This window comes from Conger conger, chromosome 12 (assembly GCF_963514075.1).
Source record: "Conger conger chromosome 12, fConCon1.1, whole genome shotgun sequence".
Classification (NCBI taxonomy): Eukaryota; Metazoa; Chordata; class Actinopteri; order Anguilliformes; family Congridae; genus Conger; species Conger conger.
Window position 1 is genome coordinate 128,206 of NC_083771.1, and position 17,413 is coordinate 145,618.

General features: G+C 54.1%; 2 non-coding genes and 4 pseudogenes across 2 annotated transcripts; all 6 read left to right on the forward strand.

Moving 5' to 3' along the window:
* The first annotated feature begins 3,934 nt into the window (after window positions 1-3,934).
* Window positions 3,935-4,128, forward strand: LOC133106539 (U2 spliceosomal RNA). The gene has a single exon (XR_009704543.1). It is a non-coding gene; the product is annotated as a U2 spliceosomal RNA (small nuclear RNA).
* Window positions 4,129-4,484: 356 nt separating this feature from the next.
* On the forward strand, window positions 4,485-4,593 carry LOC133106119 (U5 spliceosomal RNA; annotated as a pseudogene).
* Window positions 4,594-6,389: 1,796 nt separating this feature from the next.
* LOC133106561 (U2 spliceosomal RNA) lies at window positions 6,390-6,480 on the forward strand (annotated as a pseudogene).
* A 5,404-nt stretch (window positions 6,481-11,884) lies between these two features.
* LOC133106587 (U2 spliceosomal RNA) lies at window positions 11,885-12,018 on the forward strand (annotated as a pseudogene).
* Window positions 12,019-14,078: 2,060 nt separating this feature from the next.
* On the forward strand, window positions 14,079-14,257 carry LOC133106452 (U2 spliceosomal RNA; annotated as a pseudogene).
* A 351-nt stretch (window positions 14,258-14,608) lies between these two features.
* On the forward strand, window positions 14,609-14,725 carry LOC133105716 (U5 spliceosomal RNA). Its single transcript, XR_009703910.1, has one exon. It is a non-coding gene; the product is annotated as a U5 spliceosomal RNA (small nuclear RNA).
* Window positions 14,726-17,413: the final 2,688 nt, after the last annotated feature.

Genomic DNA, 17,413 nt, shown 5'->3' on the forward strand with positions numbered 1-17,413 from the left:
GTGGAGGGGCCTACACCAGGCCCAATGGAGGCGGAGGAGCCTACACCAGGCCCAGCGGGGCCTAGCACCGAGGAGGGCCCGATCCCAGACACCGATCTGGGTCCCGACAGCATGGAGGGGAGGGAGACGGCGGAGGAAGGCAGTGACGACTCCGACATGGAGTTGTCCATGGAGGAGGATGCCGTCATCAGGCTGAGGGGAGAGAAGAGGAAGGAGAGGCCTGAGATGGCTGGAGCTCCACCGGGTGGGAGGCAGGCTAAGGCAAGGGCCCCTACCGAAGCCATGGCGAGGCCCAAGGACTGGGCCGAAGAGGTGGAGAAGGAGATGGGGAGTGCGGAGGCTCCACTGCCAACGGATCCGAGGGTGGCCATGGAGAAGATTTTCGGACGGAGGTAGGCCGGAGGCCAATAATTACATTAATACACTCTTAGTAATGGAGAGGACTTTCATGTCTCTAAATGCCAGGGGCATAAAGGAACGGGACAAAAGAGTGGGACTGTTTTTATCATTGAAAGAGGTCCCTTTTGATGTATGTTTCCTGCAAGAATGCCATTTGGGAGGGGGGAAGGACGTGGCTATTTTTAGAAGGGATTGGGTTTTGGGGCCTTCAATTTGGTCAGTGGGCAATGTACACGCGGATGGCTTGGGGATTTTGTTTAAGGGAAGGGGGGTAATGGTAGAGGAATTCCTGACCATAGTCCCAGGAAAGCTCCTGTGTGTGGATGTTTTGTGGGGGGGGGAGAAACTACGGCTCATAAACGTGCATGCCCCGTGCAACATTTCTGAGCGTTTGGCTTTTTTTAAGTTGTTGCCGGATTTGTTGGCCACGAATAGAGGTATAATTTTGGGAGGGGATTTTAATGTGGCTGTGGATGAAGGGATAGTGGGAGGAAGGAGGGATTTTTCAGTTAGTTATTTAGAAAAAGAGATTTTAGTTAGGTTTTCTTTGTTTGATGGGTTTAGGGAAAATGGCCGACAGGGGGAGGGGTTTACATGGGCGAACTCCAGGGGCTGTAGGAGAAGGCTGGATTATTTTTTTGTTTCAAAGGCGTTTAAGTTAAAAAATTTTGTGCTGGTGCCAAGCTGGTCCTCCGACCATTGCGCAATAAAATGCATTTTAGAGGGAGGGGAACGGGAGAAAAGCAGGATGTGGAGCTTTAATGCTGAACTCCTGGAAGATGCGGTGTTTGTGGAGCAGTTTGTAGAATTTTATTTGGGGTGGAAGGCCTTCAAAGCCCAATTTTCCTGCATCTTGGAGTGGTGGGAGGTGGTGAAGCAAAGGGTGAGGGAGTTCTGTGTGGCCTATGGTATAGCGAAGAGGAGGGAAGAGAGAGAGAGGGTGTGGGCACTGCAGAGCGAGTTACAATACTGGGTGGGCCTGGCAAACAGGGGAGGGAGGGTAAGGACAGAGGAGGTCAAGGCCTTAAAAGAGAACATAAAAGCACACTATATAGGGAAAGCAAGGCGGTTTGCCTTCCTGGCAAGGGTGGAGAGGAGGGAAAGGGACGAAAAGGTAACGCCTTTCTTTTTTAAAGCGGTGAGGGAGCGCCAAAATGATGGATGGATGGAGGCGATAATGACAGGCCAGGGGGAGGTTAGGAAGCAAGAGGAGAAGCTGGACGCAGCAGCGCGTTTCTACTCTGTGCTGTTTGGGAGAGAGGAGAGGGACACAGAGGAGGGGGACAGGCTGGTAGGGAAGCTCTGGAGGAAGGTAAGGGAGGGACAGCAGGAGGCCCTGGGGAGGAAGATAGGTCAGGAAGAGGTAAGGAAGGCCTTGTTCTCCCTAAAAGTGGGGAGGACTCCAGGGAGGGACGGGATCACCAGGGAGTTGTACACCCACTTCTGGGGAATAATGGCCGAAGATTTGGTGGAGGTTTTGAACCGGGTGGGAGAAGTGGGGAAAATGCCCCTATCTATGAGGGAGGGGGTAATAAACCTTTTGTTCAAGAAGGGAGAGAGGACAGATCTGGGGAACTGGCGGCCAGTCACACTCCTCTGCACCGACTACAAGGTGCTGGGGAAGGTGATGGCTAACAGGGCCAAGGGGGTGCTGGGGGAGGTTCTGGGGCCGGATCAAACCTGTGCGGTCCCAGGAAGGATGGGGTCCCAGAATTTGATCTTGCTAAGGGATGTGCTGAGCTGGGCGAGGAGCAGGAAAGTGGGGGTAGGGGTGATCGGTTTGGACCAGCAGAAGGCGTTCGACCGGGTGGACCATGCCTTCCTGGTGCAGGTGCTGGGCAGGATGGGGTTCGGGGAGGGCTTTATCGCCTGGGTGAGGACCCTCTACAACGGGGCCTTCAGCCGGGTGAGGGTGAATGGAGCCCTGAGTGCGCAGGTGAGGCAGGGTAGGGGGGTGAGGCAGGGGTGTCCTTTGTCCCCGCTTTTATACGTATGTGTCATAGAGCCCCTGGCGGAGCTGATGAGGCAGGACAGGGAGTTCAAAGGCCTGCAAATCCCAGGCAGCGGGGGGGGGAGGGTAAAGGTGCTGCAGTATGCGGACGACACCACAGTAGTGGTCTCCTCAGACGGGGACATAGGGAGGGTCATGGGCCTGGTGGGCCAGTACTGTAGGGGGTCGGGGTCGAAAATAAATCATAGCAAGTCGGCAGTGATGGTGACCGAGGGATGGAGAGGGAGAAGGGGGGAGGAGCAGGGCCTGGCAACGTGCGAAGACGGGATGAAGGTGCTGGGGGTTCGATTCAGCAGAGAAAGGGCGGATAGGCTGAACTGGCAGCAGTGCCTGGAAAAGATAAAGAGGAGGGTGGGCTTGTGGAGGGCGAGAGCGTTGACTTTGACAGGTAAGGTACTAGTGGTGAAGGCAGACTTGTTGCCACAATTAATTTATTTAGGGAAAGTTTTTCCGATACCGGCGGTGTGCAGGGTGAGGCTGAACCGGCTGATTTTTTATTTCTTGTGGGGAGGGCGGTTGGAGCCGGTAAAGCGGGATGTGTTATTTTTGCCGGTGGAGAAAGGGGGAAGAGGCCTAGTGGACGTGGGCTTAAAGCTGGATGTTTTACATCTAAAGAGCATTTTCGACACACTGGTGGGAGATGAGGGCCACAAGTGCCGGCACCTCATGAGGATGTGGGTGGGGACGGCCATGAGGGAGCTGGTGGGGTGGGACAACAGAGGGCCGAGGACACCCCGTGGTGTTATACAAGGGCAATGATGGTCTGGAGGGCAAATAGAGAGCTCATCAGGGCACAGGGGTTACAGGACCATAGAGCCCTATATAATGCGATCCTGGGTAGGAGGACGAGGGAGGCAGAGAGGGAGGTGGAAAGGTGTGGAGGGCAGTGGAGGTGGTTGACGGCCAGGTGGCTCCCAAACCGGGCAGGAGACCTGAACTGGCTGGGAGGCCTGGGAAGACTACCAGTGAGGGAGAGGATGTATAGGGCTGGCACTGCCAGGAGTCCGCTGTGTCCCAGGGGCTGTGGGAGGGAGGAGACGGGAGGGCACGCCCTATGGGAATGCCCTTTCGCAAGAGTGTTCTGGGGAAGGGCAAACAGGGGGGTGTTTCTCCCGGTATGGGCCACAGCAGTGGAAAAAGAGGGGGTCATGAGGGCTGCTGGGGTGGAGAGCCTGGAAGATGAGGGGAGGGAGGTTTTCAGCCTCCTAGTGAGCTTGGGGAAACTGGCCCTGTGGGACAGCAGAAATAAAAAGATGTTGAATCCCTCAGATGGCATGACAGGAGTGCAGTGTGTCAAGGGGTGGGAGAGAAGGGTGGAGATGGAGATGAGGGTGTGCGCCCGGGGAGAGGGAAAAAAAAGGGGTGAGAAGATATGGGAAAAGGTGAAGGACGCCTTGAGCCTGTAAAGAGGCAAAAGTGTAAATAGTGTACATAAAAGTGTAAATAATGAATGTATATGTATTGTCTGGGGGGTATACTGTTGGCGTTATGTGTATGTAATGTAAATAAAATGTAATTTGTAAAATAAAAGTTTCTTAAACAAAAAAAAAAAAAAAAAAAAAAAAACTGTTCTTATCAGTTTAATATCTGATACGTCCCCTATCAGGGGACTATATATTAAACGGATTTTTGGCACAGGGAGTCGGAGAAGGAGCTTGCTCCGTCCGCTTCAAGCATCGACCCGTTATTGCAGTGCGTTCGGGAACGGTGCGCCTCTCCAAGTTTTGTGCAAAAAAAGGTTGTGTTTTGTTGTCCTTTACTAGGTGGGTGGGTTGCCCTGTTCTTCCCCCTTTTTGTTTGTTTGTTTGTTTTTTTTGTATGTATGTAAATTGTGTTGTAAATAGGGTGAATATGTGCCCTTGTTGTAAGTGTGCTTGCCTCTGTTTTTTAGCAAAATGATGTAGTTTTCTGTGCGGGACGTAACTGTTTGTTGTTATTGCGCTGTCTCGCTTTTCCCACCTTCCCTCTCGGATTGTCTGTCCGGCCGGCTGGCAGCAGTGGCAACCCCGGGTCAGTGGGAGTGGCTGGGAAGGGGGCCGGAGGCGCCTGGTGCGCTGAAAGGTCACATTTCGCTCGGGTTTCTCTTCAGCACGCACAAATCTTTCGCCTTTTACTAAAGATTTCCTTGTCCTGAAGGCAATTGTCCTACCCATTCTGCTCTATGTGGGGAGGGTGTTTCCCCCGGACAAAGCCACCGGGAAGCTAATCACCCGGATGGCTTTCCGCTTTGTCTGGGGGAGCACCATGGAAAAACTTAAACGCGTCACCCTCCTCAAAGAGGAGCGGAATGGGGGGCGGGGGGTCCCAGACATTGTCAACATCATTATGGTGCAGGGTCTGGCCACCCTTGTCCAGAATGCAGGGAAGGTGGGTAAGGCCTCTGGTACCTTTGCCAGGTACTATGCCACCCCCTTCCTCAGAGCAATGGGCTTGGGTGTGCTGGACCTCACCATACCTTATAGCTGGGACCCCCCCTACGTCTACCGAGCCCTGAAGGACTTTGCCTACAGGACGGATCTGCCCAGGGCTGGCCTAACCTCGTGGAGCTATAAAATGATTATGGCTCATTTAAGATCTGGAGAAATTGTAACGCTCCCGAGGGGGGGGGCAGACCTGGACCCGCAAGTCATCTGGGCAAATGTGACACATAAGTGTCTCACAAACAAACAAAAAGACATTGCCTGGATGACAGCCCATAGGTGTCTCCCCACCAGAACATTTATGTATCGCCGGCACTTAGCCCTGTCTGAACGCTGCCCCCACGGATGCACTGACTCAGAACACATTCACCACCTGTTCTGGGAGTGCTCCGTGGCCAGGGGGGTCTGGGGCCTTGTTTGTTCCTCTGTCTCCCTAAGCAGGTTCCTGCCGAGGTCCTCCCTGATGGCTGAGGGCATCCTCTACGGTCCGCCGGGGGGATGCAAGACCACCGTGCTCCAGCGTCAGTGGAGGATCATCAACACCGTGAAGCAGGTCCTGTGGGAGACGAGGAACATCAAGGTCTACCAGAAAACTGTAGACCTGGTCACTCTCCGGAGGAGGATCCAAAACCTCCTCCAGGACGGCATTCTGGTGGACATGCACACTAACAAGAATCTGGCGAGAGAGAAGTGGGGGGTGGACCACTGGAAAGAACTTATCATATAGTCCACCCCCCTCCAAGGGACACAGAAGCCTCTCAGGACAGCAAACCTGAGCGAAATGGACTTTCCTTTTTCTTGGTGTTTTAATCCACCTTTGTTTTCTTTGAATCACATATTGATTTTGTGTTTTGTGACTATTTTTTTTTAATCACTTTTTCTTAAAATTTGTTTTTCATTCATTGTTTTGATGTCTTTGTTCCCTTTGGTTTAAGTGTTTGTTCTAAATGATTTGTTTTGTGTTATTGAGTGTGTTTTAAAAAAGAAAAAAGATTTTAAATTGTTCAGAGAAATTATAAAAACCAATAAAACTACCTTTTACTAAAGATTTCCGTGGAGAGGAACGCACCTGAGTTTGTGCTATTTTTGGATGCTCCGTCCACAGGACGGGGCAACTTCGAACGGTTTAAGGACAGACGGCAATGTGCGACAGGTATGCGGGTTGCTTGCGAGTCGCCGATGAGCCGAGCCGACTTGCTCGTTTCTGGCTTATCGCCTGCTTGCCGCGTGCGATCGATGCCCCGCTCGCTAAATAGCTTTGGTCGCTGCCTAGAGAGCAGCTATTCAGTAAGTAACTCGGTAGTAAGTACGTAACAGCGTACTCGGTGTGTGTTGAGTGTTTTTGGCGGCTGTGCCTGCCAGTGGAGGACAGTGGATCTTGGTGGGAGGAGCCAGCTGAGTCCGGTCGTTACGGTAGCTCGCCGACCGGCCAGTCAGTGCGTGCGCAGGGTTCTTGGGAAGGCGGGGAGGGGGGCCGGCTCCTGGGCCAGGTGGCGTCTGCCCCGAGCGCGGTCCGGGGCCACCGGCAGGGCGCCGTCGGCAGGGGCCAGTTTGTGGTTATCGCTTCTCGGCCTTTTGGCTAAGATCAAGTGTAGTATCTGTTCTTCGCGGGAGCGATGTCTTTGGAGGACGAAGAGGTGCCGACCCACCGGGTGCGGTTGAGGAATACCGTCAGGTTCGAGGTTTCGGAAGGGATGAGAGAGACGGTGACGCTGGATTTTTTCGTGGAGAAGATCATCAAAGGTCTGTTTGCTTTGGAGCCTGATTCTGTTTTTTGTCTACAAGATGTGCCAAGTAGAGGCCTGTTTGATTTAACTTTTGTTACGGAAGTGGACTGTTTGAATTTCTACCACCGATTCAAGGAGGCTAGGGATAATGCAGTTTTGAGAGGAGTCACGGTCTGGCTGCTGTATTCCAGGCCCCTCAGGCCTTTAGTGATTCATTTGTATAATCCTTTTGTGTTGGAGTCGGACATTTTATGTTTTTTGCACCGCTATTGCGCAGAAGTGAAGGAGGGCTCCAAAGTGAAGAACAAGTATGGGTTTTGGACTGGAAAGAGGCGTTACATGGTTAAATTCAAAACGGATTCGCTTAGCGCTGGTGGGTACAAACACCCTCCTGGGAGTTTTGCCATAGGCCCGGATAGGGGATATCTCTATTACCCGGGAATGCCAGTATACTGCAGGCGTTGCGGCCTATACGGTCACTTGAAAGAGGACTGTAAGGCAAGCAATTGTAGGAATTGTGGAGCTGAGGATCACCAGGCCAAGGAATGTGCCGCGCCTAAAAGCTGCAGCCTTTGTTCCAGCACGCTGCACCTGTTTCGGGCGTGCCCGGAACGGAGGAAGACCTACGCGGAGGTAATGGGAGGGGCTGGTTGTGAGGTGGAGGACGAGGCCGTGGATCCCCCTGGTGGTGGAGGAGAGAGGAGCGCCAAGGGGACTCATCCTGTTACCGGAGGAGAGGGCAAGAGAAAGGCAAAGCACGAGCCAGGACCGGATTCCCGGAGGGGGTCCCTTGATGAGGAAATACCAGGCCCGTCGAAAGTCCCTGCCTGCGCGCGTGCTGTTGTTGGCTCGGTTCCTGTAGCTCCTTTGTCGGCTGGGGCGTCTGCACGGCCTCTGAAAGGAGGCCCTGCTCCTGCTCCTGCTCAGGCTGCACCTGAACCAGGTGGAGGGAAGGGACGGCACAAGGCGTTTTCCACTGCAGCGCTAGCTCCGGTCGCTGGCCCGGCTCCCGATCCGGTTCCGGGCGTGGTTATTCCGGAGAGCCCGGACAGCCCGGTTCATTCCGGGTTAGCGCAGCGCTTCCGCAGGGCAGCAGCGGCTGCTTTTCGAGGCAAGCAGGTGGGAGGGAAGGATCTTCCGGCTCCGGTCCCTGATCCAGCTCCAGTCCCCGAACCAGCTCCAGTCACCGAACCAGCTCCAGTCCCCGAACCAGCTCCAGTCACCGAACCAGCTCCAGTCCCCGAACCAGCTCCAGTCCCGAATCCAGCTCCAGGTCATGGTCCAGCTCAGGCGGAGGTGGATATTGCTGGGTTGGCCTCCGGGGATCTGGGAACCCCGCTTGCTTGGGGGGACACGGAGCCTGCAGAGGACAGCATGCAGTGGGCAAGAGTGGCAGGGAGGAAGCGGGCCTCTTTCGAGGACTCCGATCCCTCCAAGCTGCACAAGTCTGGCTCGGAGGTCAATTTGTCGAACCGCTATGCGGCTCTGACATACGTGGCTGAGGAGTCGCTGCTGGAGGACAACTCGGACATGGGCCTGGGAGGGGAGTCCCCCCTCGAGTGGGACATGGAGGGGTTTGTATTGGATGATAGGGAGGAAAGAGAGTAAAGGGGATTTGGTCATGTACACTGGAAACATGGCGGAACTCAAAATAACGACCGTCAATGTGAGGGGGTTGCAGAATAAAGAGAAGAGGGGGGCGGTATTTGCACACCTCTCATTGTTGGATTTTCATATCTGCCTCCTGCAAGAGGTGCATCTGAGGGATGGGGCAGATTGTAAACGGTTTTCTAAGGAGTGGGGGAGAGGGGAGTCAAGATGGAGTGTGGGGGGAGTTCATTCCACTGGAGTGGGGGTTTTGTTTGGTGGGAGGGATTTTAAGATCGTACATTGTTTGTCTGCCGTGCAGGGCAGGGTGTTATTAGTTGATTTTGACTGGGGGAATACAAAATACAGGGTGGTCAACGTGTACGCCCCCGCTGACCCGGTTGGCAGGAGGGAGGTGTTTTCGGGGTTTGACGCATTGCTGTGCTCGACAAGGTTTTTGATTTTGGGGGGGGATTTCAATACCAGTATTGATAAGGGGAAGGATGCGAGCCTCAGGGGATTATGTTCTGTTGTACAGGGGTTTAATTTGGAGGATGCTTATCGGGTTGTGAATAAGCAGGGCCCTGGCGTGACCTGGGTGAACACAAGGGGGAGCCAGAGTCGCATCAATTATATTTTTTTACAGAAGGGGCAAAGAATAAGTTTTGGTTTTGTGACTCCAGTGTGGTTTTCTGACCACTTGGCACTTACTGTGGGGGTTTTAGTTTCCAGTAGGACCTTTGGCAGGGGGTACTGGAAACTGAACGAGGGGATAGTGGGGGACGACGAGTTTAGGAAGCAGCTGCAATGGGCGTACCAGGGCTGGCAGAACCTGAGGCCGCTCTATGGGTCTTGGGTGGACTGGTGGGAGAGCATCAAAAGGCGGGTGGGAATTTTAGCAAGGAGGTATATGAAGCGGAAAAGGGATAAAGATGTGGGGGAGTTTCGGGCTGTGAGAAGGAGGCTGCAAGACCTTTATGAGGAGTGGAATAAGGGTTGTGAGCTGAGGGTGCAGGAGGTGGATGAGCTGAAGCAGTGGCAGAGGAGGTGGTGCGAGAAAAGGGCAGGCATTTTTTGTTTCAAGGCATGGAAAGAGCGCTTTGAGAAGGACGAGAGGTGCAGTGCCTTCTTTTTTCAGACGGTGAGGGCGGCGACGGCCAGGACAGCTGTAGGTGGGCTTAGGGGGCAGAAAGGGGAGCTGCACACGGACAGCGGGGAGATGTTAGGGGTCGCCGCATCTTTTTACCAGCAGCTGTTTGGCGAGCAGGAGGTGGACCAGCAGTGGGGGGATCACTTTCTGGGGTTCCTCGACAGACGAGTTCCGGAGGCTGTGAGGGCGGAGCTAGAGCTCCCGTTCTCCAAACAGGAGTTGTGGGAGGCCCTGAAAGGGATGAGCAGGCGGAAGGTCCCTGGCAAGGACGGGATGGGCAGGGAGTTTTATGTGGAGAACTGGGAGTTGCTGGGGGCTGAGTTCTTAAAGGTGGTGGAGGAAATATTTGCGGGAGGGCAGTTAAGCCCTTCTATGAGGGAAGGGGTGGTGTCCCTCCTGTATAAGAAAGGAGACCCTGAGGAGCTGAGCAACTGGCGGCCCCTGACTTTGTTAGGGGTCGACTACAAGATAATTGCTCGGGCCCTAGCTGCAAGGTTGGGCAAGGCCATGCCGCACGTGATCCATAGCGATCAGACGTGTGGGGTGGAGGGTAGGTCTGTGCTGTTCAACCTGCAGCTGGTTAGGGATGTGGTGAGCTGGGTGGAGGACAGAGGCCTTCCTCTGGTCCTGGTGAGTCTGGACCAGGAGAAGGCTTTTGACAGGGTCTGCCATAGTTTTTTGTTTAGAGTTTTGGAGAGGTTGGGTTTTGGCGCCAATTTTAGAAGGTGGGTAAGTATACTTTATTCCGGAGTTGGCAGCCAAGTTAAGATAAACGGGTTTTTAGGAGATTTTGTGTTGCAGACAAGGGGCGTGAGACAGGGTTGCCCCCTGTCCCCCCTGCTGTATGTTTTGTATTTGGAGCCCCTGGCAGCTGCAATGCGTGCGGATAGGAGAGTGGAGGGGGTGTGGCTCCCAGGTAGTGGGGGAGCAGTTTTAAAGATGTCAGCATATGCAGACGACATGACGTTGTTTGTCACTAGCGACAGGAGTGTAGAGTGTGCTCTTGAGCTGGTAGGCCAGTTTGGGAGGGCATCTGGGTCTGCATTAAATATAGGTAAGTGTAAGATTAAATTTTTCGGAGCCTGGGCAGGAAGGAGGGACAGTCTAGGTGGGATGGAGGTCTGCGCTGGCCCTTTAAGGGTGCTGGGGGTGGATTTTATGGAAGGGGACAGTAGCGGGTTGAATTGGGGCAAGAGGATTGCGATGGCCAGGAGGAAGCTAGGCTTGTGGCAGCAGCGGCCTCTGTCCCTCATGGGGAAGACCACGGTGCTGAAGGCCGAGGTTCTTTCGTCTTTGGTTTTTTTGAGTTTGGTGTTTCCTTTGCCAGCTAGGCAGCGTAAAAGCCTGACGAGGGCTGTTTTTCGTTTTCTGTGGGGCTCGTATGAGTACGTTCAGCGAGCCCGCATGTATCAGCCGGTATTGGAGGGAGGGCGTGACGTGCCGTGCTTAGGGCTGAAATTTGACACCCTTTTCTTTTGCAACTTGTGTACGGCGCTCACTGCCCCACTGCAGCACAAGCACCAGTATTTTGTGCGGTTTTGGTTTGGGGGGTTTATGAGGCAGCTGTGTGCGTGGCAGAATCTGGTGCCGAAGGCAGAGACCAGGCCCAGCCACTATTGGCACGCAATGAGATGGGCGAGGAGAAATGAGGAGTGCCAGGACCCGGGTTTGGCCGTCTCGCACAGGGACTTGTACAGCGTGCTGAGGGCTAAACTGAAGCCGGGGGAGGTGGTGGGAGTGCCGAAAGTGGTATGGGGAAAGGTTCAGGCGAAGAGGCTGGGGAACAGGCTCAATGACCTGAACTGGTTGGTGGCATTAAACAGGTTGCCAGTGAGGGACACGCTGTACCGCTATGGCATATCCCGCAATTGTTTCTGCCCCAGAAACACGTGTTTTGGGGTTGAGACGGTTGACCATGCGCTTTGGAGCTGTGGGTTTGCACAGGCGGTGTGGGGGGACATTAAAAGCAGGTTCCCGGTTCTGCAGGGACTCACACAGAAGGGAGTGCTCTTCGGAGAGGGGCTGCAGGGGGTCAGAGGCAGGGACGTTTTTGTGGTGCTTCTCACAGTATCGCTGGTGAAGAAGGCCCTGTGGGACGCTCGCTGCCTGGCAGCGAGGTGTAGCGTGGAAGGGAAGGTGGAAGGAGTAGTCAGGTGGGTTAAGACTGAGTTGGGGTGGAGATTTCGGGTGGAGGAGGAAAGGTGGGGATTCCATGCCGCTAGGGAGAAATGGAAGAGTATTTGGGAGGGTTTACAGGAGGGGTGAGTATAGGTAAGTAAGGAGGTATAGTTTTGTCTTGTTGTGTATGTAAGTATATAGGATGGTTGTGACTGTATATGTGGGGGTGTAACAGATGTGCAAATATGTTTTAGTTAAATAGGTGTGTGGGACTGTGTTGGGGGAGGGATGAAGGGATTTTGTTTAAGACGGGATTGTGTTATGTACAGGAAGGGAACTTTGTTGGGAGGGATTTTGTGTTCTGAGTTAGATTTAGTTTTTTGAGCGGCATGGAAGTGGGTGGGCCTGGGTTGGCATGTGGAAATGTAAAAATGTATTGATGAATTGTATGGTTCTTGTTTGTGAAATAAAGTCTCATTCTCGGCCTTTTGGCTAAGATCAAGTGTAGTATCTGTTCTTATCAGACGGAGACAACTTTTGCGATCCAGAGTTTTTTCGTGCGGGACCATGGATGCTCCAGGACCGGAGATGCCAGGAGGAACTTTACGGAGGAGGAATACAATTCGGCTGCAGGTTGCGATGGAGGAGAGACGGAAGGTGGATCTGCAGTTCATCATAGTAAGGCTGTTTAATGACTTTTTTAAGGTTGGCGTTGAGAAGATGTACTGCGTGCAGGATTACCCGAGCAGAGGTCTTTTTGATGTTACTTTGGAGAGTGAGGGCCTGTGTCTGGAGGTTTTCGAGGCCTACAAAGAAAGGAAGGAGGCAGAGATTTTAAAGGGGATAAATATGGAGCCGCTGTTTTCGAGTGATGTGAAGCTGGTTACCCTGCTTACTTACAACCCGTTTGTGACGGCGAGGGAGGTGGAGGTGTTTATCGGAAGATATTGCACCGTGTTGAGGCCGGAGGTGAGGATGCGGAATCGGTTTGGGGTGTGGAACGGGAAGAGGCAGGTCCTGGTGAGGCTTAGGCCAAAAGAAAAAGCGGTGGGCGGTGTGAGGCATCTGCCTGCAGTATTTTCCATCGGGCCGGATAAAGGGTTTCTAACCTATTCCGGCCTACCTACATACTGCAGGAGGTGCCTCAAGTACGGCCACATGGGAAAAGACTGCAGTTTCTTTGTGTGTTTGGCATGTGGGGAGGAAGGCCATGCGGCACGCGAGTGCCCGGCAGGAAGGAAGTGCCACCTGTGTGGGAGTGGGGAACACCTGATCCGGGACTGCCCAGCCCGGAGGCGCACCTACGCCGAGGCAGCAGGAGGACAGCCAGCTCCCCCTGGTGGTGGGGAGGAGGAAGCGCAGGGGGAGGGGCAGCAGAGCCAGGCAGAGGAGCGGGGACGTGAGCAGGGCAGTGCTGCTCCGGCTGAAGCAGCGCCCCCTGGAGGAGTGGAGGAGGGAGTGCCGAGAGGGGGAAGCAAGCCAGCGGTGGAGGTAGCTCCTGTGGCAGAGAAGGCGGTTGAGGAGGTGGTGGAGGAGTCGGAGCTGGAGGCTTCAGCTTCATCAGCGCCAGCATCGGGAGAAGTGCCCCCCACCCCACGTCCTCGGGCCAGGAGGGGAGAGGGGAAGGCAGGCAGAGCAGTGCCGGCCCTGGGTGGAGCAGAGGTGGTGGGCCAAGTGGAGGCAGCGGGGAAGGCACCCCAAGAGAGAGCCTTTGGGGCAGTGTGCGCAGGGGCAGCTGGGGCGGAGGAAGGAGGCCTGGAGGGGGGGGTGAAGCGCAGCCGCACCCCCACTTGGGCGGAAGCCATTGAGGAGCTGGCGGTGGAGAGCACAAGCGGGGAGAGCGGATCTCCGGGGGAGAAGGAGAAGAAGAAGAAGAAGAAGAAGAAGGTTAGGCTCGGCGTGGTCAGGGGGGGATTACACCTGGACTCTGGGGACTCCACTGATGTGTCGAGCAGTGAGAGCCTGGTGTGGGACATGGCTTCCCCCCTGTCCGAGTGTGGGTACGATGAGGGGCCGGTCCAGCAGAGGCCCCCGAATGAGGTACCGTTCCTGGATTGTGAGGAGGAAGGGGGAGGGAGGGGTGGGGGGTTTTGGCCTGTGACGGCGGGGTGGGGGCTTTTGTGTTTGTTTTTGTTTTTCTCTCTGGAAGGGAAGAAGGGGTTTCTTTTTTGGAGTGTGGGAGGGTGGGAGTGATGGAAGGGGGGATATAAGGTTTTTGAAGGTTTTTGTTTGTGGGTTTGTTTGTGCTGCCTTTGTTTTTGTATGGCGTTTTCTGTTCTGGTTTTGTTTGGTTTGAAATGTGTTTGTACAGTGGGAATATGTTGGGACTTTGGGACTTCAGGGGAGGGAGGGGTTTTGAGTTTACTTTTGTCAAGAGGATGTGTTTTGGTTTTTGGTGTTTAGTGTTTGTAAGGTAAGGCGATGTTGGAGTGGAGGGATAAAATGTTTTTTGAAAGTTTTTGTTTGTTGGTGCTGCTTTTGTGTTGTATGGTTGTTTCTGTTCTGTTTTTGTTTGGTTTGAAATGTGTTTGTACAGTGGGAATGTGTTGGGACTTTGGGACTTCAGGGGAGGGTGGGGTTTTGAGTTTACAGTTGTTAAGAGGATGTGGTTTGGATTTTGTTTGTTTATTGTTTGTATGTAAATGAAATGAGTTTGGTGCGGACCAATAAACTAATTTAAATATAAAAAAAATCTGTTCTTATCAGTTTAATATCTGATACGTCCCCTATCAGGGGACTATATATTAAACGGATTTTTGGCACAGGGAGTCGGAGAAGGAGCTTGCTCCGTCCGCTTCAAGCATCGACCCGTTATTGCAGTGCGTTCGGGAACGGTGCGCCTCTCCAAGTTTTGTGCAAAAAAAGGTTGTGTTTTGTTGTCCTTTACTAGGTGGGTGGGTTGCCCTGTTCTTCCCCCTTTTTGTTTGTTTGTTTGTTTTTTTTGTATGTATGTAAATTGTGTTGTAAATAGGGTGAATATGTGCCCTTGTTGTAAGTGTGCTTGCCTCTGTTTTTTAGCAAAATGATGTAGTTTTCTGTGCGGGACGTAACTGTTTGTTGTTATTGCGCTGTCTCGCTTTTCCCACCTTCCCTCTCGGATTGTCTGTCCGGCCGGCTGGCGGCAGTGGCAACCCCGGGTCAGTGGGAGTGGCTGGGAAGGGGGCCGGAGGCGCCTGGTGCGCTGAAAGGTCACATTTCGCTCGGGTTTCTCTTCAGCACGCACAAATCTTTCGCCTTTTACTAAAGATTTCCGTGGAGAGGAACGCACCTGAGTTTGTGCTATTTTTGGATGCTCCGTCCACAGGACGGGGCAACTTCGAACGGTTTAAGGACAGACGGCAATGTGCGACAGGTATGCGGGTTGCTTGCGAGTCGCCGATGAGCCGAGCCGACTTGCTCGTTTCTGGCTTATCGCCTGCTTGCCGCGTGCAATCGATGCCCCGCTCGCTAAATAGCTTTGGTCGCTGCCTAGAGAGCAGCTATTCAGTAAGTAACTCGGTAGTAAGTACGTAACAGCGTACTCGGTGTGTGTTGAGTGTTTTTGGCGGCTGTGCCTGCCAGTGGAGGACAGTGGATCTTGGTGGGAGGAGCCAGCTGAGTCCGGTCGTTACGGTAGCTCGCCGACCGGCCAGTCAGTGCGTGCGCAGGGTTCTTGGGAAGGCGGGGAGGGGGGCCGGCTCCTGGGCCAGGTGGCGTCTGCCCCGAGCGCGGTCCGGGGCCACCGGGAGGGCGCCGTCGGCAGGGGCCAGTTTGTGGTTATCGCTTCTCGGCCTTTTGGCTAAGATCAAGTGGTTTGTGGTGGAGAGAAGCGACAGTAAGTATGTCATCTAGCAATTGGAGAGCCGTAAAAAACACTGCAAGGGTGAAATGGGCAGGAGCCCCAGGGAGCATGCCCCAGAGGGAAGAATTTGTGAAGAGCTTTGTTTTGGAGAAGTTCTCTCTGTCAGAGAGGGATATTTTGGGCATCCAGAGGAACGGGAGAGAGGAGTTCGTTGACATGGCCTTCAGAGGAACAGAAGCATTCCAGGCATTCATGGAGAGATGCAAGAGGGAAGACCTGGGGCCATGGAGAGTGGAGTCCATGGAGAGGAGGAACCACAGGGTGGTGATTATAAACCTCTTCGATATGAACGTGCCGGACGAGGCGGTCGGGAGGTACCTGGAGAGGTTCGCCAGGGTGGTGGCCGGACCCAGATACCGGAGGGACGTCTTCGGCTTCTGGAATGGCCAGAGGGTGTACGAGGTCCTGCTCCGGGAGAGCGACCATGGCTACGAGGGCTACCTCCATCCTCCGGCCCTCTGCATGGTCGAAGGAGTGAAGGGCCACATCTCATATTCCAGGCAGCCTCCTTTTTGTCGGAGGTGCATGGAGGTGGGCCACGTCGACGCGGGGTGCATGTTGGTGGTCTGCCACAACTGCCGGCAGCGAGGGCACATGGCAGTCGAGTGCAAGGAGCCGCGCACCTGCAACGTATGTGGCTCCGGGGACCATCTTATGAGGGCATGCCCTGAGCGCCGCCGCACCTACGCCGATGCAGCCAAGGAGAGAGCAGCGCCTACAGCAGGGCCAGCAGGGGCTGTGAGGCCTGTACCAGGGCCAGCAGAGGCTGTGAGGCCTACACCAGGCCCAACAGAGGCAGACGGGCCTACACCAGGCCCAAAGGAGGCGGAGAGGCCTACATCAGGCCCGGCGAGGGCTGACAGGCCTGCATCAGGCCCAGCAGAGGCTGAGGGGCCTATACCAGGCCCAAAGGAGGCAGAGGGGCCTACACCAGGCCCAGCAGAGGCTGAGAGGCCTACACCAGGCCCAGCGGAGGTGGAGGGGCCTACACCAGGCCCAACAGAGCACAGCAAGGCGGAAAGCAGGAAGGGGGAGCAGAGAGGGCCTGCACCGGGCTCAGCGGGGCCTAGCACCGAGGAAGGCCCGATCCCAGACACCGATCTGGAGCTCGGCAGCAGGGAGGGGAGGGAGACGGCGGATGAGGGCAGCGACGACTCCGACATGGAGCTGTCCATGGAGGAGGATGCCGTCATCAGGCTGAGGGGAGAGAAGAGGAAGGAGAGGCCTGAGATGGCTGGAGCTCCACCAGGGGGGAGGCAGGCAAAGGCCAGGGCTCCGGTCAAGGCCATAGCCAGGCCCAAGGACTGGGCCGAGGAGGTGGAGAACGAGATGGGGGACTCGGACGCTCCATTGCCGGCGGAACCCAGGATGGGGATGGAGAAGATTTTTGGACGGAGGTAGGCTGAAAGCCTCAGTAAAAATATTATTGCTGTAATGGAGAAAATCTGTATGTCTTTAAACACGAGGGGCATAAAGGAAAAGGATAAACGGGCTGCACTGTTTTTATCCCTAAAAGAGATGCCTTGGGATGTGTTTTTTCTGCAGGAATGTCATTTGGGAGGGGGGAAAGATGTAGACGCGTTTAGGAAGGATTGGGTGATGGGGCCTTCGGTTTGGTCAGTGGGGAATGTCCATGCTGACGGTTTGGGGATTTTGTTTCGAGGTAGGGGTGTGTTGGTAGAGGAATTCCTGTCGGTAGTACCAGGGAAACTAATGTGGGTAGATGTTCTGTGGGGAGGGGAAAAATTTAGGCTGATAAATGTGCATGCCCCGTGCAACATTTCTGAACGTTTTAAGTTCTTTAAGGTTTTGCCAGATTTGTTGGCGACAAATAGAAATATTATTTTGGGGGGGGATTTTAATGTGTCTATGGACGAGGGGATGGTGGGAGGGAGGAGGGATTTTTCGGCCCTTTATTTGAAAAAAGAGATTTTGGACAAATTTGCTTTGTTTGATTGTTTTAGAAAAGATGGCCGACAGGGGGAGGGGTTTACCTGGGCAAACTCCAGGGGCTGCAGGAGAAGGTTAGATTATTTTTTTGTTTCAAAAAAATTTAAGTTGAAAAATTTTGGGGTGTTGCCTAGTTGGTCCTCAGACCATTGTTTTATAAAGTGTATTTTGGAGGGAGGGGAGCCTGAAAGGAAAAGGGTTTGGGTTTTT